The sequence below is a fragment of the Lissotriton vulgaris genome, chromosome 2_1 (genome assembly GCF_964263255.1).
Source record: "Lissotriton vulgaris chromosome 2_1, aLisVul1.2, whole genome shotgun sequence".
In the NCBI taxonomy this organism is placed as follows: domain Eukaryota; kingdom Metazoa; phylum Chordata; class Amphibia; order Caudata; family Salamandridae; genus Lissotriton; species Lissotriton vulgaris.
Window position 1 is genome coordinate 248,290,584 of NC_141687.1, and position 24,702 is coordinate 248,315,285.

A 24,702-nucleotide genomic window follows, 5' to 3' on the forward strand; every position below is an offset into this window, starting at 1 on the left:
CAACCAGGCGATTAGCGAGTATCTTGGCGAGAATCTTAGGCTCAGCGTTCAGGAGAGAAATGGGACGGTATGACCAACACAAATCTCTCGGCTTCCCTTCCTTATGGATGACCACAATAGTGGCCAACATTTGGTCAGGGGGAAGTAGGCCAGTCTCCCGCGCTTCCAGGAACATTTTACGCAGGTGTGGGGAAACCACATCCGGCCTGATCTTGTATAGCTCAACCGGGATACCATTGGGACCAGGCGCCTTGCCCGATCGCAGTGATCGGATCGCAAGTGCGACCTCATCCACAGAGACGTCCCTGTCCAGGTCGCCGCGCTCCTCGTCCGATAGGCACGGAAGATCGACAGCCGAAAGAAACACTTTCGAATCGGTCTCAGACCGGTCCGAGGCCGAGGTGTAGACGCCTCGAAAGTAGTCAGCGAAAGACTCGGCTATGGCACTGGGATCAGTGACGACAACTCCGTCCTCCCCCAATATCTCGGGTACAACGCGGCTAGCCATCTCTCTCCTGTCCAGCCAGGCCAGCAACTTCCCGGCCTTGTCGCCAACGTCGTAGATCCGACCCTGATGTTCTTTAGCTAAGGCGAGGGCAGCGTTTGTAGCAAGGTCACGGTACTCCGACTGCTTGAGGCAGAGGTCATGTAGGAGAGTGGAATCGGGATCAGCCCCCAATTGGGAGTCAATCTCCAAGATCTCCTCCTCAATGCGTAGTAAATCAGCATCCCTAACTCTACGGGCTTCCGCTATAAGAGCAAAAGCCTCGCCCCTCAGAACTGTCTTGGGATCCTTATTGTTGAAGGCCCGAATATGATCCAGAACTCTCTTCTTAACCATCTGGCTGATGCTCCCTATGCACCAAAGATGGCATGGGCACTCCAAGATATATACTACGTAGAAGGAGCTGCAAGTGAGGAACTGGGGATTTCTTCTTGTTTAGCCCTGTCACGGGTGGAATAGTCCTTGTGCATGGTACTTTTGCTGCATGCCTTGCAGGGGCTGCATGGAAAGAACTTTATGTCAAATCTTTATTTCAGCTCAGAGCCTTAAAAGCAAATAAAATATATACATTCTATCAATATCAAACCAAACATGCATTTTAAAAATAACAAGACATTTGATTTACATATATATAATCACAATCCAAATTCTTTTGGACAAAGATCCCTCCTCAAACTAATAAATACTTTAAAACATCTTAAGAGGAATGTAAAAGTCTCATACTTCCCTATTTATATTTACATTGGATTCCTATGTCTTTACCAAGAATGCAATGACTACCCATGGCCTTTCCCCACAGCCTTCACCTCATAGATGTATTTACCATGTATGGTGTGTATGTATACCTATCTCTAACAACCCCACCCTAGCGAAACTCCTTGAAAAATGCATTCAATCCCAACTCTGTGCTCACACAGAGAACTACCAACTCCTAGACCAGCATCAATCTGCCTTTCGGAAGGGGCACAGCACCGAATCGGCTCTCACACATGTTATGGATGACATTTTAAAAATGCTTGATCAAAACGAATCCTGCCTCCAGATTCCCCTTGACCTTTCCTCCACATTCAACACGGTTAATCATGACAACCTCCTATACATTCTGCAAAACAGGACAGGTTTTTCTGATCAGGTGCTACAATGGTTCTCGTCCTTCCTCCACCACAGTCAGGGTAAATCCCTCTCTCTCTCAGCTCTCTCCAGTACTCATGGGGGTCCCCCAAGGATCTGCTTTATCCCCTATCCTCTTCAACCTTTGCTTAGAACCATTAGCCAACTCACTAAATTCCACTGTATTCTTTTCCATATGTATGCTGATGACACGCAACTCTATTTGAAAATCGCATCCCCAGAAAACATCAGCTCACTCAACACTACCCTAACATCTACTCAAAACTGGTTAACTGAGAACCATCTCCTGCTGAAAGCCTTTAAAACTGAATCCCTGCTCACCTCTCCTCTGGACCACATCCCCAAACTAGACCTGTGGATGCCCTTACTGCTTTCAACTGCACCCCTCTCATCATAGACTCAGCCAAATCTCTCTGAGTCACCATGGACAAGCACCTGAATATGAAAAATCTTAACAGCAATATATGTAAGGGAGAAATCCACTTATCAAACCTTTCCTTCCACTTAATGATTTCAAGCAGATGGTGCAAGCGCTAGTCCTGCCGAGGCTAGATTACGGCAGCGCTACCCTCGGTGGCCTTCCCAAATATACCCTGGTTCCACTAAGGGCATCACTGAATGCTGCTGCTAGACTATTTACGGGTACCAATGAGCACAAAGCCATCCACTTCAATACTCCCAGGTATCTGGTGCAAAAACTTCTTGTGGTGTGAGAGCCTCAAGAAGCCCCACTACTTTCCTCTTGAAACTACTCATCCTTAGCAAAAAGAGAACTTGTCACCAAGCCTTCTCTGGCACTGCCCCAAAGATATGGAACTCTCTTTTACTGGAAGTACGCAGAATCTCAAAAGATTTCTGATGAATAAATTGCTACTGTAAGTGGGCTAGGCTCTCCTGCTCGATGACATTGTACCTACTACCATGGTACCATCATTTACTACTACTCTTCTTGACCACATACTGTGCCCCCCTTCGCTACCCGTGTACAACTGTTTATTATAACCTTCCGTGTTGCAATTGTCTTGTAATCTGCAATCATTCCTGTTTTTACTCCTACCTGATGTTGATTTTGCATTATTGTCCTTCCTTCCTTCCTAATGTAAAGCTCTCTGATATCCTTCGGGATCTTGTTCACGCTTTATAAAACTTTATAAATACAATTATTTATATATAAATATATATATATATATATATATACATATATATATATATATATATATATACACACACACACACACATATTCCATGTTCATGATCCCATCACAACCATGTAGAAATTGAAGCGCACACTCAGAGCTTAAGTTTATCAGCTTTTTATTGCCAACACGCTAGAAATGCTGGACAGACGCGTTTTGGAACAATCGCCTTCGTCAATGTCAGCGTGGCCATAATTCATTAAACATTTTAAAGAAACAAAGAAAGGGGGTAGTTCATTAATTCCATAGTGCAGCTAAATCGACAAAGGTCAAATCATTGAAAAACATGCAATTCCATGGTGGCCATCTTAAAGTGGTCAAAAAAAAACCCCTTTCCATTTACAAACCTCGGCTAAGGTCAGCATAATTAATTTTTTCTAATCAATCCACAATGCAAAGAGATCTAATTTTATTTCATTTACAATTACTTCGATAAAGTGTCTCGGAACATCTTGTGGAGGATGCTGAACCAATAGGGGATTCCGCACGACCTACTAGGAGCACTAATCTCCCTGCATAAGAACACATGGGTGCGAATTAAAACCGGCCCAAAGACACTTTCTTCAAGAATTGCCGTTAAAGATGGGCTAAAGGAAGGCTGCGTTCTTGCGCCGCTGTTGTTCAACCTTTATACAGCTGATCTCGGTATATTCCTGGAGAATAGTAATCTTCTCCCGCCAAAATTAGGACCCGCCAAAAAGCCTCTCCACATATTACAATACGCCGCCGACATTGTAATAATGGACCAAGCAAAATCGGGTCTCCAACGGGCACTAAGTACGCTCCACACATATAACATTGCCAATGCTCTGCAAATCAACCAGGCAGAGACGAAGGTACTGGTATTCGGCAGATGCAAGAATAAGAAAAGGCTGACATGGAACATTGGGCCCGTCAGGATTAACACAATAGTAAAATACAATTACTTGGAAGTGTGGTTCAATGAGATGTCTAGGCCTACAGCTCACCTAGCTACCTTGCAAAAGAGAGCCGGCGCAATTTCATACTCCCTGACCCGGCTGAACCAAACCCCGAGCAGCCCTTCTGCAGCAGCCATCTTGAAGGTGACTAAAGCTATTCTACTTCCTGCGTTAACTTATGGACATCAGGCCTTTCCTGGCGCATGCTCCCCCAGTCTTGAGCTCGCTCAAATCTCCACCTACAAAAATGTTTTCCACCTGCCAACTTTCATTCAGCGGGCAAGACTACGATTGGAGCTGGGTCTACAAAGACAATCTCTTTACTGCAAGGCCGACACCCTGAAATATTCTATAAAGATCCTAAAAGCAGGTGATAGCACTCTTAAATCCCAGCTAAAAGGAATCCTGTCCACTCCTGGCAATCCCTGGAACACCCAGATTGTAAAGGCCATAAGAGTGTTAGAGATTGACAAATCATCTCTCCTCTCAGTTACTATTCCATACTCGGCCTGGAAATGCGCCATCAACAAGCAAGTCAAACTTATCTCTCAGTCTATGGATCTGCAGGCTGTAAAGTCATCAACTGTTCTGCTCCCCTTGAACTCTTCGTATCTTCCTGGGATCCCACAAGCATATTTCCAGGAAAATTTAAGCGCAGTAGCTCGGAAGAATATAATGTTTATGCGACTTCTAGGCCTGCGCTCGACGGCCTTCAAAAAATGGGCTCCAACAAGCGAGGGGGGGCTTGTAGGCTGTGTAAATATCACTCTGAATCATGGCTGCACCTCCTGTGCTGCTGCCCGGCACTAGCAGCCCCCAGAAGGTCCCTCTTGAACCCCTTGTTTTTAAAATGGGGTGCCAGGACGTGCTGGGAGGCCTCGGCCTTGTGCTTTACATCTACTGACATCCAAGTGCTCGCAAGGTTTGGTAAATTTGTGAGACTTTTTGACAATCTTCTACTACCTCCCTTCCCCGTTATGCTTCCTCTCCCTCCCCCTCAAAGACTTATTACAGACTTTTTCCGTCCTTTGGCCCAGTACCCTTTGTCTTAATTATTTTTATCAGACCAAGCACAGAAAAACGTTCACATAGGCAACTATAATGCTGTATTCTCAATAAGCATACCGGTCTCTAAGTCTGGAAAATTGTTTGTTAGCCCTGTTTTTATATGATAAATGTGCCAAAAGCTAAATTGTATAACTGTGCTTAAGTAGATTTTGTATAGCAATGGTTTTAAGTAACTGTGCTAAATTAATAAAACTTTGAATCTTTGAAACTTTGAACAATTACTATTAATGTCCTAAATGTTGTATTCTTACTGGTGGCTATATGTACTGAATGTCTTTTTGTGAGACCACATAAAGTTTATTCAATCATGCCCTGAATGGGCTATTGGACCATATGTTTTTATTCTTTGGAATGGAATGGGCAATCTCAAAGATGTCTTGCTATTTTGAGGTATAGTCTATATGTACCCATAATTCTTCTTCATTGTTCAGCTCTCTCAGATTATTAGTCTGAAACTCAATTATATATTTATATTCAAGAACTCTTAACCTTTTAGTTCTATCCCCTCTTCTCTCTTCTCTTGGCACTTGGTCCAAACAAAAATATATCACCAGATTACAGTTGCTGTTGTGTTTTTGTTCAGAATATTGGGCCACCGGATACATATGATCTTTAATCGTGATGGTGCGCATGCGTTTGAGCATACTTTTCTTGCAGGGTGTATTGCGCTTCTCACATATTGCTTCCCACATGGGTAAAAAAGACAGTAAACAGCGAATTCAGAGTTGCAATTGAGAAGTTTAACATTTTCTTTTGGTTTGACTCCCTGGAATCTTGAATTTACGAACTTTCTGATTGTTTTTTACATCCTTTGCATCTCATACATGGGTTGAATCCTGTAACAGGATCCTTTCGTCGATGTTCAGCTACAAAGTAGCTCTTTACCCTGGGATCTTTCAATGAGGGGCCTCTCCGATAGGTAATGAGAGGAGATGGTGGGAGATGTGATCCTATTATCATATGACTCTTTAGGTGGAATATCTGATATACATCAGATTAATTAACTGTGTAGTCAGTGATCATTCTTAACTTATATTCCTCCTGTTTCTCTCTTTAAGTTTTGTCTCTTTCTAATAATAGCTGTTGTCTTTGTATCTCATCTATTTTATTTTCAGCCTGTTGTAAGATCCCTTTTTTGTATCCCCTCCCTCTAAATCTATTTAAAGAAATGTCCCTTGCTTTCTTGTATTTCTCCATTGTTGAACAGTTGGATTTGATACGCAAGAGTTCTCCATATGGGATACTTCCGAATAACACTTCGGGGATGGAAGCTGCCTGCAAGTAATATGCTGTTTCCTGCAGTGGATAGAGGGTGGTCTGTAGCTTCTTATTTTCTACATAGACCATAAGATCTAAATATGCCACTTTCGTATCACTAATGCATTCTGTGAAGTGCAAGTTTAAATCACTGCAGTTCAATGCAGCAATATAATTTTCAGCCTCATAAGATGTGCCTCTCCAGATGATAAATAAATCTTCCATATAACAGGCTCAGAGGGCGACGTTGTCCATCCATATTTCATTATTGTCTGCCCAGGCCACGTGCTTCTCTCACCAGCCCATGAATACATTTGCGTAACTGGGAGTGAGCCACATGCCCATGGCAATTCCCTGTTGTTGCTGGTAAAACTCGCCTGCAAATACAAAAATATTACTATTCAAGCAGAACAATATTAATTCCAGCAACATCACATTATGCTCTTGATATTTCAGGGCCCTCTCATTAGGAAAAAAATGGTACTGCCGCCAGTCCATTCTCATGGGTAATGCATATTTAAAGACTCGTAATGTCCAGGGTTATGAGCAGCATGTTCTTCTCCCATTGTATGTCCTCAATAATGGGTAGGGTGTTTTTCATGTCCTTCACATATGAACTTAGATTGTTTTACAAATGGAGAGAGGAGACAGTCTATATATGTTGAAGCATTTTCCAAGAGGATGTTCGTTAAAAAAAAATAGAATGTCCTAGAGGGCCCAGTTGATTATAATGTTTTTTCCAAAGATGCTAGAAGTTGGGTAATTTCGAGTATTCTTACTACATAAAATGATAATTTTGCTGCTCCAGGATGATTTTTTTCCTACATTTCCCCAAAAGTCCTGTCAGGACCTGAACATTCATGGGTCACTGATCGGCATCGGTGAGGACACAAACCGCCGTAAACTACAGTTCCCGGCATGCCCGGGAAGAACGTTGTGTGCTTGACGTAAGGCACGCAATGCGGGAAGTAAAACAAGGCACCTGAGATGATGGCGGGGCCGATAATTCTGCTTAAGTCAGAGGCTGTGGATTGTACGTTACTGAACTGCCGGTAAGCGCTCCATCTGTGTTCGTAAATTAGATTCCTGTGAACCCCGTTCCGGATTGGGTTCAAGTCCTTTTGGGAGGCGAGGCGGAGTCTGCCTCGTGCAAGTCACGTAACCTGGGGTTGCTCTCTCGGTAGAGAAAGAGAGAGAGATAGAGCTATGGTTTCCCGTTGGCGAAATCAGACATCCTGCTGTTTTGTTATGGGGAGCAACAAGGCACCATCAGCACTCCTTGAAATCAGGAGACCTGTGCCGAACGAGTATTACACAACTCATATGGTGAACAAGTGAGTGGATTAAGGATTGGTTGGGGCTCCAGCCATACTCATTCATCTACTTGTTTCCTGACCTGGGAGTGCGGTTTAGGGAGTTCTAAATCACCAAACTTTATTTCAAGGTTGTTTTCCTACAGCTGGCAAGGTTAAGAATCGATTAACCCAGGCTTGATATATTTACTTTTGTTATCTTCATTTGCTGTTCATCTTTATGTTCTAATACAGGGGAGACGAACTGGGGGAGACTCCGAGGGATTTATCTATCTACAAGACGTGAACTCATGTGTATATAGGTATGTTGTGGATACACTAACAGGAATTGTTTTGCACTAAAGATAGGAGAGTCTCAACACCTGCCTTATACTTTTCTATTACAGTTGATGAACCTCTGATCTCGCCTCATTCCTCATCCCTGATTTACGCCCTCAGTATTTTGCTTTACAGGTAGGGAAGAGGATAGTACAGGGTTCAGAAGTAGAGTGTTATTGTTGATGTTAAACTGAGTGCTTGCTGGAGATATGTACTAAGTGTATGCTCTTATCGTTTCAGGTCTCCCTCCCTGCCGTCCCCTTCCTTTCCTTCCCTCGCGTGACTATCCTAGGAGTCTGTGCATATGCTCCAGACTCTTGGGGACGTCGTGAGGGGGAAGCCATAGGCAAGTCAGCATAATCCCGAAGAAGCAAGAAGGTGGAGCCTGACAAGTCCATAGAAATACTGCACACTTTCTTCATACTTTGCCCTGGTGGTGGATCTGTAACATTCTTTAACTGAAAGTTGTCTTCAGGCCTACTTCTCATATTGTTCCTTATCGAGCAGTACTACATTTCCTGCCCTTGTCTGAGCATTTAATTACTAAAGTTTCATCAATTTTAGGTCCATAATCGCTTTCCATTGACCCTGGGGATATTGTTCTTCCCTATATCTGGGCCTTACAATTGCACCTTCTTTAATTCTTCTATTATGATTTCCTGAAAGGTATCTATTGCATCATGGGGAGTGTGAGAAATAAATCTTGATTTGGCATTTAGATGACTGATGTCACTTTTCTGAGTAATTGCTACATGTTCCAAAAGTTGTACTATATCTCATTGACCTTCTGCATACCACTCTGGATTAGAGTATTTTCCCAATTCTTGCAACGTCATAAGTGCTTCCAGGGCTCAAATCATGTTTACCTCACTATGGCCTTCCCAACCCCGGAATTGTACTGCACAGGTGCCAATGTTTTAAACATTTGGTTCTTTCAAACTGCTACGTTAGGATATGCTCTTCACTATTTGGGAACAGCTTTTGACTTTTACCAATATCCAACTCCTTTGTGAGCTAACAGCTATTGGAGTATATATCTGGAGACATTGCATGCGCAAGAGACAATATCTATTAGATTTTCTCTTTTATTTTAGCGTGTGGCAAACTACCTGCTATGGTGTGCCTTAATGACATTAGCTCTTGCTCCAGTCCACATTATGCATGACGCTAGGATTAGTATGAGGTGATACTTCAAGCCACATAACTCAATATGCAATGTGTATTTTAAATATCGTATGTTTAATGTTGAGTACTTAACGTATTTATTCGTTTACTAGCAGCCCGTCCCGACCTTGTCCGGGAGCAACAGGCTTCCCCGACCCCCGCCAGCCCTGACATTGTGCAGCAGCCCGGGCCACCGCCCGGCCCGTCCCCCGCCTGCCCCGACCCCCACCTGCCCCGACCCCCCGTCACATCACCGCTCCTCCCCCGCGCCATGTCTGCCGCTCCTCGTCGCGCTCCTGGACGCCGCTCCTCCCCGCGCTCCTGACGTGAGCACGCACGTTGCGGCCGGCGCTACTTCGGAGGGACTACTTTTTTTTTTACTGTAAATTTTTTAAATAACGTTTTTTTTTTACATTTATATAGCCTATAACCATCTACACACCCTGACGATTCCAACGGTGTATCGGGTGTGTGGATTGGGGCTGTGATTCCCGAGTTTACCCGCCTCAAAGGCTGAAAGTTCTTCCTTTATTATAGTAGTATAGATATGTAGCAGTTTCAGCTGTAACCATGTTATTTAAGGCACTGTGACAGCGCTAACATTATAAGATGGCTTAGGCGGTTAGTTTTATAAAAACCGAGCTACTATATAGCATCGAACATTCTGTTCATTGTTTACAATTATTCCCGCAATAAATATATATCTTGGGCTGACCGGCTATTATTATATTGAATATTCAGTGCATTATGCATGTGAGCACCTTTTATAGTTAAAGTGCAGGCAGTCATTTATTATCATTGCTGTGATTCGCAATTTCCACTATATTTGTATTCCAGGTGTATACTTTTTGTGTATTTATTACACATGTTGTTTTTTAACTACAGCTGTATGTCTTTGATATTTATGACGAACATTGTTTCTATGTCTATGATTGTCACAATATATAAAAAGGTTGCAAAATGGTGTAGATTGATAAAGGCTGCTGGGTCAGCCGAAACAAGTCTCTCTTTCCTTCACGGGCTAGGAAGGCTTGATTCAATAAAGAAGCATTGTACTTTGCAGCTTCATGTGCATGCTCTCTGTCCATCTGGAGCGGGAGGTATTCCGTATATATATATATTCAAACTATTCACTCGGAATTGAGGCCGCTCACCACTCGCAGGTCGGTTTCCAAAACCTTTATTAGAGAAACATGTATATATATATATCACATCGAGCAAAGCGACAGGAATGTTGTTCAAATTATAAATAACAAGAACGAAAAACAATTACTGGTGCATTATGGAACATGGAGTTCACACCGCTTCCGTTCTTGTTTCCTATTGGAGGAACTGCCGCTTTGAACTAATTGAAGCACCGCCAATGAGGTGATTAGAAGCTTGTCAAATTTGGGGGCTGAGCAGAGGACTAACTAGAGGCCTGGCACTGAAGAAGGTAAAAAAATACCGAAATGCATTTGCCGAAATAAAGCCATCATGTTGACTTGTCCCGAAGTGCTCCGTGTGTTACTGTGCTAGCGAGGCAAAAAGGTTTCACCCACCTGACGGAGGCACCCGCTGCAGTGTTCGAACGACCAGGTGAATGGAGTTGTGGATATAAATTGGTATGTTTGAACCCCCGCTAAACCAGCGCTTGGTGTCGGAAGGCGCGGACTAGTCAAGCCTGGGGTGCTCCGTTCATAGGAGGGTCACCCACAAGCGCCTGTGTTTGTTGTCATCAGCGGGAAGCGAGGGGAACCTGCTCAAATCCGACAAGAAAGCATAGGGCTTCACATCGAGCAAAGCGACAGGAATGTTGTTCAAATTATAAATAACAAGAACGAAAAACAATTACTGGTGCATTATGGAACATGGAGTTCACACCGCTTCCGTTCTTGTTTCCTATTGGAGGAACTGCCGCTTTGAACTAATTGAAGCCCCGCCAATGAGGTGATTAGAAGCTTGTCAAATTTGGGGGCTGAGCAGAGGACTAACTAGAGGCCTGGCACTGAAGAAGGTAAAAAAATACCGAAATGCATTTGCCGAAATAAAGCCATCATGTTGACTTGTCCCGAAGTGCTCCGTGTGTTACTGTGCTAGCGAGGCAAAAAGGTTTCACCCACCTGACGGAGGCACCCGCTGCAGTGTTCGAACGACCAGGTGAATGGAGTTGTGGATATAAATTGGTATGTTTGAACCCCCGCTAAACCAGCGCTTGGTGTCGGAAGGCGCGGACTAGTCAAGCCTGGGGTGCTCCGTTCATAGGAGGGTCACCCACAAGCGCCTGTGTTTGTTGTCATCAGCGGGAAGCGAGGGGAACCTGCTCAAATCCGACAAGAAAGCATAGGGCTTCACATCGAGCAAAGCGACAGGAATGTTGTTCAAATTATAAATAACAAGAACGAAAAACAATTACTGGTGCATTATGGAACATGGAGTTCACACCGCTTCCGTTCTTGTTTCCTATTGGAGGAACTGCCGCTTTGAACTAATTGAAGCCCCGCCAATGAGGTGATTAGAAGCTTGTCAAATTTGGGCGCTGAGCAGAGGACTAACTAGAGGCCTGGCACTGAAGAAGGTAAAAAAATACCGAAATGCATTTGCCGAAATAAAGCCATCATGTTGACTTGTCCCGAAGTGCTCCGTGTGTTACTGTGCTAGCGAGGCAAAAAGGTTTCACCCACCTGACGGAGGCACCCGCTGCAGTGTTCGAACGACCAGGTGAATGGAGTTGTGGATATAAATTGGTATGTTTGAACCCCCGCTAAACCAGCGCTTGGTGTCGGAAGGCGCGGACTAGTCAAGCCTGGGGTGCTCCGTTCATAGGAGGGTCACCCACAAGCGCCTGTGTTTGTTGTCATCAGCGGGAAGCGAGGGGAACCTGCTCAAATCCGACAAGAAAGCATAGGGCTTCACATCGAGCAAAGCGACAGGAATGTTGTTCAAATTATAAATAACAAGAACGAAAAACAATTACTGGTGCATTATGGAACATGGAGTTCACACCGCTTCCGTTCTTGTTTCCTATTGGAGGAACTGCCGCTTTGAACTAATTGAAGCCCCGCCAATGAGGTGATTAGAAGCTTGTCAAATTTGGGGGCTGAGCAGAGGACTAACTAGAGGCCTGGCACTGAAGAAGGTAAAAAAATACCGAAATGCATTTGCCGAAATAAAGCCATCATGTTGACTTGTCCCGAAGTGCTCCGTGTGTTACTGTGCTAGCGAGGCAAAAAGGTTTCACCCACCTGACGGAGGCACCCGCTGCAGTGTTCGAACGACCAGGTGAATGGAGTTGTGGATATATATATATATATATATATATATATATATATATATATATATATATATATATATATATATATATATGTATATATATATTCACAGAAAAAACCATAGGTTATAGTGGATATATAGTTAGGAATTTGCATTTACAAAACCTTGAAAATTCAATGAAAAAACCATAGGTTATAGGCCATATATAGTTAGGAATTAGCATTTACAAAACCTTATTTTACTCGCATAAAACCATTGAAATTCCATATATAGTTAGCTAACTATAAGCGCTAACTATATATCGCGCACCCGCAATCCACTGCTGATGATGTCACATATTACATCATTCATGACATGGTCAGTGACATCACTGATGACATCACTGATCACAACATCCAGTGATTGTATGTGTCTGTAAAGTTTAAATATGTTTCACATATTGAAGAATGAGTGGATGTATAAGTGTCTGGATGAAGAATTTAGTAGGTGCATGACTGACTGTATGAGTGAGTGATTAAATGTGTCTCACTGAGTACATGGGTTAGTGACTAAACTGTCTTAATTCGTGCATCAGTATGTTTGTTGTTGTGTAAGCTGCTGCATGTGTTGATCAGTAGCTATAAGAGTGGCCATATGGGTTATTGATTGGTTGCCCAAATATTTGAATGGGAGGCTGAGTGTGTGTGTGGGTGGCTGGGAGGTGCGTGACTCTGTGCATAGATGTGTGAGCAGTTGATTCACTAGATGTATGGTTTCAAAAGTGCACGTGGAAACAGCTATATGGGCGGTTGACTGTGCATGGGTGTGTTGGTGAGTGAATGGATTTCTCATTGCTACATGTGCAAGTAAGTACGTATGTAAAACACAATACATGTGAGAGTTGAGATATATAAATAACTGAACATAAGAGCCAGTGAATGTGTGAGTGGCTGTATCGATCACTGTGAGCTTGTATCAGGGATTATATAAGAGAGTAAATATGTGTTATTATATGTTTGAATAAGTAAGATGTGTATAACTGTATAGTTGAGGAAATGGAGGTGTGATTGATTCTTTGCATGACTGACTAGGTGTGTGAGTAACTCCATGGATGAGTGACAGTCTGTGAGTGTCTGTTTATACTGAGTGTATGTAAGGTTATATTAGAGTCTGAAGAGGTTCATTGTATTATCACATGAGTGATGTGATCAGTGATGACAAATGAGATGTCATCAGTGATGTCATTTGAGTTGTCATCAGTGATGTCATTTGAGATGTCATCATTGATATCATTTGAGTTGTCATCAGTGATGTCATTTGAGATGTCATCAGTGATGTCATCAGTGATGTCACTGACCATGTCATGAATGATGTAATATGTGACATCATCAGCAGTGGATTGCGGGTGCGCGATATATAGTTAGCGCTTATAGTTAGCTAACTATATATGGAATTTCAATGGTTTTATGCGAGTAAAATAAGGTTTTGTAAATGCTAATTCCTAACTATATATGGCCTATAACCTATGGTTTTTTCATTGAATTTTCAAGGTTTTGTAAATGCAAATTCCTAACTATATATCCACTATAACCTATGGTTTTTTCTGTGAATTTCATTGGTTTTTTAATAGCAAATATGAAAAGCTTTAAAATGTCAAGTACGTGATAGATAAAAACATTTTCGTATTTATGCACGCTGATGTGCTTTGAACGCTGCCCCCCCCCTCCCCTCCGTTGTAATCCGTCGTACCTCCTTGTCTCTCCATTTGATTGATTGTTGTCCAAGCATTTACTGTTTTAGAATTGGTTCTCTTTGGATCATTCTCTATTTACAAACAAGCACAAAGTCGCAATACTCTGTTTAGTCTTTGCAGATAGTGAAAAATCGTGTAAAAAAAATAAAAGTAATCGAGCAAAATCAGTAGGCCACTAATTGGATCTCTTTTTGACCTCGCTAAAATAGAAATATTAGGAACAACCCTTCTTGAGAAATACGAAAATAGTGAGATGAACTGAGCTCCACACCATGAGGGCTGCAAGACAGCTCGGCTCCATCACCCATCCCGCACAAAATAATGACAAACCCTATGCAAATATTAAAAATATAGACAACACACCAGCAAAGAAACAGGGTAAAACATTTTATTAAAAAACTATTTACATAACGTTGGTTTATAAGATGATGTCAGTAGTGGACCGATGTGTGAATAGATCGAAAACAGCACAAGGCTCCAAGATCCGGATAGCAAGCTCCTGGATGTTGGGTGCCATAGTTTAGAGTTCTGAATTTCAGCCTTTTTCAATGCCTGTGCTTTGTTGAATCAAAATGGCGGCTTGACACAAAGCTGACTCAAGCGTTGCTACTGATGCTATGCAGACCAAAACTGGTTTTCAGTTTGTACATTTTTCTAGATTTTTCAATCCAAGTTTGGTTGACTTTGTAGAACGATGGCTTCAGATTTTCAACATACGGTGTGGTGGCGCTGACTGGGAGGGGGCGCTTCGCTCCTGCCCCCTCCCCAAGTAAGATTTTCATACGTGAAAGTACGTTAATGGTTTTGGTCCCTGAGATGCTTCGATGTCACTACCATTCTCAAATAGCATAAGTTCTAGATGTTGGGTGCCATAGTTAAGAGTTCTGAGCAGCGCTTGTAACACTGTCTGAAGCTTATTTCCACCTACTGCAGCTTCACTATTCTCAAAGTAAGTGAGTGTCGTTTGTGGACCTGACTGCATTAGAAAACAATGTAATATGTTACCTTCCTAAACAGCTTGACGGAGGCCCCTGAGGGACGCTGTGATGGCCATGGACTCGGAGAAGACGCTTGGCTCCGACACCCTCCCCAAGTCTTATAGCACTGGTGTAGCCTGAGATCGCCCCCGACATAGGCGGCCGGCTCCCGGGGTCCGGCGGTACTTTTTGCCTTTTGATGACTCTTCAATTCTGGACCTTGTCCCACAATCCGTTTGACCTGAAGACAAGCTGTAGTGGGGCGCCCCTTTATCGTTTTAGTTGCCATTCCGCCCGCTTTTGTTACACTGTGCCTCTTCCGCCATTCAGCTGTTTTCCGCCCGCTCTTGCGACTACAGCGTCTCGCTCACCATGTAGTTGAGATGCGCCCGCTCTTGCGGTGCAGCGATAGGCGGCTGCCACAGGACTCTCAAAATGGCGGCCGGCTCTTCGGTTTTGGGCCTGGTCCACTAAAATGGCCCTGGGACACCTTGGAACTCGGACGCTTGTCTGCTAGGGCTTGGGTCCCATTCTCGAAAAGCGTCCCCTCAGCCGTGAAGATTCTACAAAAGTCTTGGGGGCCTCCGACTCCCGCAGGCTTCTGGTGGGGAGCGGCTGCCATGATTGCTCGTGGAATGGCCACGACGGAGCTACGAGATGGTAGTGGTCTCATGCTGACGCCAGCTTTAGTCTGAAACATCCAGAAACACTGTAGACTACCAATTCGATCAGTTCCGGTAGCGCCCCAACATGACCCGGAAGAGAAGAACTTGCCCTCCCCTCTTTGACTGATGGTTCTTGTTGCCTGTCCCCTCTGTTGTCATTTAACAGAACTTTTTGGACTGCTGAAAGGGGTTGTGTTCTGAACGCTGGTTGGTGGAGACATTTAGACTATATTCTTGACCTACGTTGTCGCGTAATGCGTTTTATGACACGCCGCGTTAGCGCACCCGGAAGTGATCCGAGGCGCGGCGCGCAGCGCGTAACGTAAGCATAACAGGTCATGTGACTTGTTAATAAAACTTTTCATTGGTTCATTTTACTTTTGTTAATTTAATGATGAAAAGCTTGGTCTTATGACCTAAAAATTACGCTTTTTATTATTTTCGAACAATATTTTTTTTTCAAACATATGTTATAATATTCCAGGCTAATGTACTTTCCCGGAAAATTTACAACTGTCTTGCAAGTAAAATATATTCCTTTTTCGAGAAAAAGGGCGTTTCTTCCTTCCATGACGGAGCCGTTGAGTAAAAGAGATTCGGCCTGCTGTCTTAGTCGCCGATACGCCTGATTATCAGATTCTTATCGATCACTTTATGTTGCAGACATGAAAAACACAACTGCCCTTGACCATTTATCTTTACTGCGTTCCTACATATTATACCTTTTATCCGTCATGTAATTGGACTGCTTTATTTCACTTGCCTTTTACTGATTCGAAAACAGTCACTAAAAGTAAAAACTTTACAAATGAAAATACTACTACCGTGTTTTGTTTTAAAAACCTTTATTGTGAAAATGTCAGTATACAAATACGGGCCTATAACCACGTGGGCCGGCCACGGAGCAAACTCAAATCGTATATGATGAGGAGACATTTACACTGTAGAAGAACGTAACGAGCGGGCCATTAGGTGACAAGAACAAAGGTGTCTAACAGTTGCGGAATCGGTGGACGTACATTTTGTAATTAAAATACGACAGGGCCACTTACAATAACATTTTCTAGATATACATTTGCGGGCAAAGAGTTACGAGTCCCATTTATACCGGCGCCATTTTGGGCGAGGCCGGGCAGGTCCAAGATATAGTCAAAATGTCTCCACCAACCATCGGCCAGACCAGAACCCCTTTCGGCCCTTTATGTTACAAGATGGTGTCTTCTATTCAGAAAATATTGGTGGCAGCATTTTGAAAGGAAACAGAAACAGCCGTTCTCCTAGTGAGTTTCACATTGTTACATTTAGGAAGAATGTTGAAGAGTAGTATGTGGAAAATCTGAAGCCATTTTTCTACAAACTCTCAATCAGACTTGGATGGAAAAAAAAACCTGAAGAATGTACAAACTGAAAACCAATTTTTGTCTGTATAGCACCAACAGTAACGCTTGAGTCAGCTTTCTGTCAAGCCGCCATTTTCATTCAATCAATAGCGTCCCCCTGCACACATTCAGGGACCTGGTCGTGTCTTCAGATGAAACGCATTGTAGGAAAAGAAGCAGAAAGGAAAAGGAAAAATGTTCCGCCGGACCTAGTGAAGCTGCAGCAGGTGCAAATAAGCTTCAGACAGTCTTACAAGCACTGCTCAGAACTCTCAACTGAGGCACTCAACATCCAGGACTTGCCATTCGGATCTTGGCGCCTTGTATTTTTGTTTTGTTTTTGATGGAGGGGAAAGAACAAAAAACAGACATTGAAAAAGGCTCAACAGTGCAGGGCGCCTTGTGCTGGTTCCGACCTATTCACACATCGGTCCGCTACTGACATCACCTCATAAACCAACGGGGCACCCCACGCCGACTTTCGGCGCAGCATTGTAGGATGGCCACACCAGTGCGGCAATTTGCTGGACACCACCTCGGTGCCATCCAGATCTCGGCGCGTTCATTCATTCAATAGCGTCCCCCTGCACACATTCAGGGACCTGGTCGTGTCTTCAGAAGAAACGCATTGTAGGAAAAGAAGCACAAAGGAAAAGGCAACAAGTTCCGCCGGACCTAGTGAAGCTGCAGCAGGTGCAAATAAGCTTCAGACAGTTCTACAAGCACTTCTCAGAAATCTCAACTGAGGCACTCAACATCCAGGACTTGCCATTCGGATCTTGGCGCCTTGTGCTGGTTCCGACCTATTGACACATCAGTCCACTACTGACATCACCTCATAAGCCAACGGGGCACCCCACGCCGACTTCCGGCGCAGCATTGTAGGATGGCCACACCAGTGCAGCCACTTGCTGGACACCACCTCGGTGCCATCCGGATCTCAGCGCGTTCGAGTCACTGTGCCGGAAGAGTAACCGGAACTCAGCTGAACACGCCGTCTTTCGGCGCAGCATTGTAGGATGGCCACACCAGTACGGCAATTTGCTGGACACCACCTCGGCGCCATCCGGATCTCGGCGCGTTCGAGTCACTGTACCGCAACAGTGACCGCAATTCAGCTGGACACGCCGTCTTTCGGCGCAGCATTGTAGGATGGCCACACCAGTGCGGCAATTTGCTGGACACCACCTCGGTGCCATCCGGATCTCGGCGCGTTGTGCTGCCTTCGGCCTATTCGCACATCGGTCCGCTACTGACGCCGCCTCACGTGCCAACGGATTTTCTACGCTTTTTGTAGCCCTATGTCGCATAACAGGTCATGTGACTTGTTTATAAAACTTTTCATTGGTTCATTTTACTTTTGGTTTCCTAAAGATGGAAGGCTTGGTCATATGACCTAAAAATAACACTTTTCATTGGTTTAGAACATTTTTTTTTCCCAAACGATGAAAGCCCCACCTTGTTTCTGGATCATTCAGACTGAAGCTGGCGTCAGCATGAGAGCACCACCATCTCGTGGCTCCGTCGTGGTCATTCCGCGAGCAATCATGGCAGCCGCTCCCCACCGGAAGCCTGCGGGAGTCGGGGGCCCCCAAGACTTTTATACAATCTTCACGGCTGAGGGGACGCTTTTCGAGAATGGAGCCCAAGCCCTAGCAGGCAAGCGTCCGACTTCCAAGGTGTCCCAGGGCCATTTCAGTGGACCAGGCCCAAAACCGAAGAGCCGTCCGCCATTTTGACAGCCATGTGGCAGCCGCCTATCGCTGCACTGCAAGAGTGGGAGCAACTCCACAACATGGTGAGCGAGACGCTGTGGCCGCAAGAGCGAGCGCAACTCAGCTAGATGGCCGCCACCTGGGGAGACCCGTTCACGCCGCCTCCCCCCCCCCCGGGCCGCCGCACGCCAATTTTCGGAGCAGCATTGTAGGATACCAAAACCAGTGCGGCAGTTTACTGGACATCACCTGGGTGCCTGTCGTACATGTTGTGTCAGCCATGTGACACTGGACACAGACCGCTACTGACGAGGCCTCCCCCCGCACCACCCGGGACGCCCCACGCTGTTTTTCTGTGCTGCATTGTAGGATCCCTAAACCAGTGCGGCACCCAGGCGACATCACCTGGGTGCCGTCCAGAACTCTGCACGTTGTGCTGCCTTGGGACTATTCGCACAACAGACCGCTACTGACGAGGCCTCCCCCCGCCCCACCCGGGACGCCCCACGCCAATTTTCGGAGCAGCATTGTAGGATCCCTAAACCAGTGCGGCACCCAGGCGACATCACCTGGGTGCCGTCCAGAACTCTGCACGTTGTGCTGCCTTGGGACTATTCGCACAAAAGACAGCTTCTAACCATTGTTGCTTTTTGTGTTAATAAATGTTTAAATGTTTTTAGTTTTTGTTCTGTTCATTATCGTTAAAAGTTAATAAAGTTTTATAACCTTAATTTGTTGGAGTGTTATCTATTTTTTGAAAAACGGGTGAATGGGGCCTTGAATCGGGTTATTGTCATGTGTGGGCTTTGGAAGTGTGCTGCTGCAGGATCGGACATTTCAAACTCAAATGCACGTTCTTTTTCTTACCTTTCCGAAGCATGGAGCGCAATAGCAAGCAGAGAAAGAGTGATGCACGTGTTGAACACTACCTGACCTGGCAAGTTGCTGGCAGTGCCCCCCCGCCCGCTCCTGAAAGAGGGCACACACACACCGCCGCCCCGAGTACTTCACAAATCTTTAAAAGACCATGCGCTTGTTCATGAGGCTTAAATGGTTTATCACCTCTTCTAGAACCCCTACATCGACCCTCTGACGTTTCATGGAAAAATTACCATGTAACACAATACCAAGCCCTGTCAGCTGAAACCCCCAAGGAATCGTGGGGCATATTATCAAGGGGGTTTATCTCCGCTTTTTTGGCTTTAAAAACCATGAAAGCGGAGATAAAATTATTTCCCTATTATCAAGCTGTCGCTAACACCAGTTAGTGACACCTAAAAGGAGATAGCGACCATCTTGGGCCCGGCTTTGCATGTCAGTGATACTTATCACTAATGACATGCAAAGTGGCGTGCCAAGATGTTAGCGACTGGAAACAGTCCCTAACATCGCTACCTTCTATTACCAACTTTTGGAGATATTCGCGCTAAGCGCGAATATCTCCAAAATCTAACACCTGCCCTGAGCAGTTCTTAGCCATGTTATCCAATGGGAGGTGGATAACATGGCTAAGAGCATTAGGTCGATAATACATGAATATCGCTGACTTTTCTGCGATAATAGCAAGGTTTATCTGCGATAAAAATCGCCGATGTGCGGCGATAATTTTTGTCTCTAAACAAGTTATAGACAAAAATTATCGCTAGTTGTTAGTAATATGCCCCCGGGTTTTTGCTTGCAGAAATCGGGAGGCGGGAGACTAGCACTGAAATCAGTACTCACACGCCTGAATCAGGAGGATTGCCATGTCTGAATTCTCTACAGCTGGGGCCATAAACTACATCCGCAGGGGTAGGTGATAGCCTGGGACCAGCCTGGCATCTAAAATGGCTGCCGTGCACGACAAAATTGTGGCATTCGAAAAAAGGCAAGATGGAGCAGCCGCTGGAAGAGATATATCAACATATATCAGCCTCCTCAGCCACCCTCAGGAAACATAGGGGATTAGGATATGTCTCCCGCACCCCCTTATACCTAGTACTTTAATTAACGAAGCACAAAATGGCGAATTCCCGTTTCGCTACCAGTTTGCGGCCCAGTTCGCGGCCCGTGAAGCGCTTCTACCGTGAAAAATCATTTTTTTTTTTATTTTCCCCACGGGACCCTTTAATAACCCCAACAACATTCCTAGGGGGTCAAGAGAGGGATACCTTGCCCCCTTTCATTAAATTCCCCCTTAGTTTTTCACCTTTTCTTCTCTCTCGATCCTACCGAGAGACAAGATGGCGGCCGCTCCGGACTGTCACGCAGCAAAAAAAAAAAAAAAGCTCACGCACAGCCGCTGGAAGAGATGTATCAACATATATCAGCCTCCTCACCCACCCTCAGGAAACATAGGGGATTAGGATACGTCTCCCGTACCCACTTATAACTAGTAATTTAATTTACGAAGCACAAAATGGCGAATTCCCGTTTCGCTACCAGTTTGCGGCCCAGTTCGCGGCCCGTGAAGCGCTTCTACCGTGAAAAATCATTTTTTTTTTCTTTTCCCCACGGGTCCCTTTAATAACCCCAACAGCATTCCTAGGGGGTCAAAAGGAGGATACCTTGCCCCCTTTCATTAAATTCACCCTTCGTTTTTCACCTCTTCTTCTCTCTCGATCCTACCGAGAGACAAGATGGCGGCCGCTCCGGACTGTTTAGAATGTTGACAGACACCGGAGAGCCAATCAGCTTTCTGCGCGCAAAGTTCCGATAAGCGAAAAGTAAGCGGACCGGATCGCTGCCCAGAGCGCTGTTACAGATATATATCTTGATTTAAACGTTAATTTCTCAAAAACTACTGGAGCACATATATTGAGACCTAGCAAAGGCACATCGGGCTAACAGTCCCTACAATTTTGCCAAGTTTCGTGCAAATCCATTCAGCCGTTCGAGCTAAAAGTGAGTCCAACCGCCCTATGGAAAACTCAATGCAAAAAACGCGTTTTGGGACCCCCCTTTTTTCTCAGCCCCCCCTTGACGAAACCCCACCAAATTTTCAGGAGCTGCTCAGAAACAAAATGTGCCATTTTCCTGAAAATTTCAGCCGATTCCATCCACAAACGCCAAAGTTATTAGACATAGAATTTTCAAAAGTCCCATAGGGAATTAATCCTAACTATATATACCTACTGGCGATAGCCAGTAGGTATATATATATATATATATATATATATATATATATATATATATATATATATATATATATATATATATATATATATATATATATATATCCAAGTGCATTGTGTTTCACGACACCAGAGCCAAATATTTTAGAGTGGACCCACCTCCACTTTACCTTGCACCCGTCAGAAGAGTGCAGTGTACAATAAGGTGGACTTTGGAGCGAGGTAAATATAGTGTCTTCCACCGCCACTGGGCGTAGAAATATCAGCATCTTGACGAAGCACCAGCCATTCAGACTAGAGGAGTATAGGGAATGTGCCGACCCATGCGCTGACTGTTATGAAACCTGGTGGCTGACGAGGGGTGCCTTCAAACATTTACATGACGTGGAGGGGTGCCAGAGTCAGCGGTAACGGGAGATGAACAAACCAGAGGGGCCCAAGGCATTGGACATTGATCGACATATCCCTCTCTCCCTACCAACTATTGCGTCCAATGAGCATCGAGCTCTAATATCTTAAAGAAATGACCCACCCACGTTCTACATAGCGCACGCGAGCTGGAAGAAGGCAAAAATGCAGAACCGCGACCTTGCGATGTGTACTCTGAAAATAAAGGATTTAATCCACCCCACGATTGCACTGTGTATCACGACACCCGAGCCAAATATTTCAGAGTGGACCCACCTCCACTTTATCTTGCATCCGTCAGAAGAGTGCAGTGTACCCCAAGGTGGGCTTTGGAGTGAGATAAATACAGCGTCTTGCACCGCCACTGGTCGTAGATATATCAGCATCATGAAGAAAGTGTCTGCCATTCACACTAGAGGAGTATTTGGAATATGCTGACTGTTATGAAACCTGGTGGCTGACATGGGGTGCCTTCAAACATCTACATGACGTGGAGGGGTGCCAGAGTCATCTGTAACGGGAGATAAACAAACAGGAGGGGCCCAAGGCATTGGACATTGATCGACCTATCCCTCTCTCCCTACCAGCAACCGCGTCCAATGAGCATCTAGCTCTAACATCTTAAAGAAATTACCCACATTCTACTTAGCGCACGCGAGCTGGAAGAAGGCAGACATGCTGAAACGCGTCCTCGCGATGTGTGCTCTGAAAATAGATGGTTTTAATCCACCCCGCCAGTGCATTGGATTTCACGGCACCCGAGTAAATATTTTAGAGTGGACCCACCTCCACTTTACCTTGCACCCGTCAGAAGAGTGCAGTGTACACCAAGGTGGACTTTGGAGCGAGGTAAATACAGCGTCTTACACCGCCACTGGGCGTAGAAATAGCAACGTTGTGACGAAGCACCAGCAATTCAGACTGGAGGAGTATCAGGAATATGCCGATCCCTGCGCTGACTGATATGAAACCTGGTGGCTGATGAGGGGTGCCTTCAAACGTCTACATGATGTGGAGGGGTGCCAGAGTCAGCTGCAACAGAGATGAACAAACTGGAGGGGCCCAAGGCATTGGACATTGATCCACCTATCCCTCTCTCCCTACCAGCTATCACGTCCAATGAGCATCTAGCTCTAATATCTTAAAGAAATGAGCGACCCACATTCTACATAGCGCACATGAGTTGGAAGAAGGCAGACACGCGTCCTTGCGATGTGTGCTCTGAAATAAAGGGTTTAATCCACCCCGCAAGTGCAATATATATATATATATATATATATATATATATATATATATATATATATATATATATATATATATATATATATATATATATATATATATATATATATATATATATATATATATGTATGTATAATATACATGTATATTATGTATATAAATACACACACAAATATATATTTTAAATAAATAAGGTGTGTGTGTGTATATATATGTATATATATATATATATATATATATAAAAATACCCTTTCAGGCATGGAGTGACGCATTAATTATGCAAAAAAAAGAAGCAGAAAATTCTGGGTGGTTCTCAAGTTAGGTGGAAAGCAGCTCCAATATAGAGCACTCTCAACACTAGCGGCAACTTGTAGTTGGTGGTAAATAACAAATCCTTAACTGAGGAATGCACTAACTTGAATACTCCCTACATCCTGGATTCAGTAATTTACCGAATCGGTATGTTAAGAATTCGGTATTTTACTGAATCCTTACATTACCGATTCGGTAAAATACTGAGTCCTAAAGAAATGCCACCTACATCTAAAAAGCCAATAACCATCGGTAACGGCCGAAATTCTGTAATTTCGGCAGTTACCGACCGGTATTGGGCCACCTACATCTGGCCCCTAGACTGGTAGAAAGGTCAGTTGGTATATTTTAGAGTTTCATCCCACTAAGAAGAAGTGAGCTGCTAGATACAAGGAGCACAATTGTACAGCAAAGGGTTTGATGGCAATGGTGGGACAAGCTGAAACTAATATTGTGTAATCTACACTGTTGAATACTGTGGATAGGTCAAAAACAATAATAATGGCACATATGTGGCTGGGGTGATCACAGGAAATAAAACTTGAAACAGGGGAGAGTACAGTTTAAGTTAAATGAAGGACGACCTATAGAAAGGTATTTAAGAGGTTGTTAAAAGAGAGATGTGTAGTAGGTCAATTGAACACTAGGTGGCATATTCACAAAGGTGAAGTTTCACATGAGTAAATCTACATGTATAACTTGAATCTCACATTTTTGAGTAATTTTAGTACTTTGTGCTATTCACCATATGAGAGTAAAGTTACTCAAAAGTGTCAACTTATACATCTTCACTTCCTGAAACAAGGAGTGTAGCAAAATTTACAAGTGTAAAGTTACTACAGTCAAAAAGGAGAAGCAGTGAACACAGCATTTCTGCACCTCACATGGCCAGCCACTAATACCCCCCCAATACAAAATAATGAATGTAAGGTCTTAAAATAACACACAATAATAAATAATGGTACATTAAATTAATGTATTTCGACTTTTTAAAACTATATGTAAATTTAATTTAATTTATAGAATTCACGTATA